Source organism: Oncorhynchus clarkii, chromosome 30 (assembly GCF_045791955.1).
Source record: "Oncorhynchus clarkii lewisi isolate Uvic-CL-2024 chromosome 30, UVic_Ocla_1.0, whole genome shotgun sequence".
NCBI classification, from domain to species: Eukaryota; Metazoa; Chordata; class Actinopteri; order Salmoniformes; family Salmonidae; genus Oncorhynchus; species Oncorhynchus clarkii.
The window spans coordinates 35553512-35554016 of record NC_092176.1 but is presented as its reverse complement, the minus strand read 5'-3'; positions in this window follow the sequence as shown (position 1 = coordinate 35554016).

Sequence of the window (505 nt, the reverse complement as noted above, 5' to 3'; positions counted from 1 at the left end):
TATTGTTGGTGATTGTCAAGTTTTTGTGTGCATGTGTAAAGTGTGTGTTAAGTATACATACACACTGTGTAGCAAACATTGTAATAACCATGTTGCCCTTCACCAGTTTTACTCAGTGTCTTTCTAGTGATCATGTTGGAGACAGCACGTGCAGCACCCCACTCTGGAAATGTGGACAAGTATCAGAAGGCTTTAGAACAAACCATAGAGCTTTCCAAACTGTCAGATCATGAAGCTGGCATCCTCCTGACTAGTTACGTAAGTAACAAGATGGAATGGAGGTGGTTCGGTCAATATTTTTGCCCGAGACCTGATTAATTGCATTAGCTCCCCAGGTTAATGACTGGGCTTTATCTCAGTGGGCTAACCAAGTATTGAGGGACTGTAGGGAACCGGGGGTCACCTTAGTGACGGCCTCTTCTGGCAAATGCATTTCCCAAATTTGCCATGATTCGAAGTGATGACTTAACCATATGAGATCACGTGGGTTTTCTCAGAACTGCCC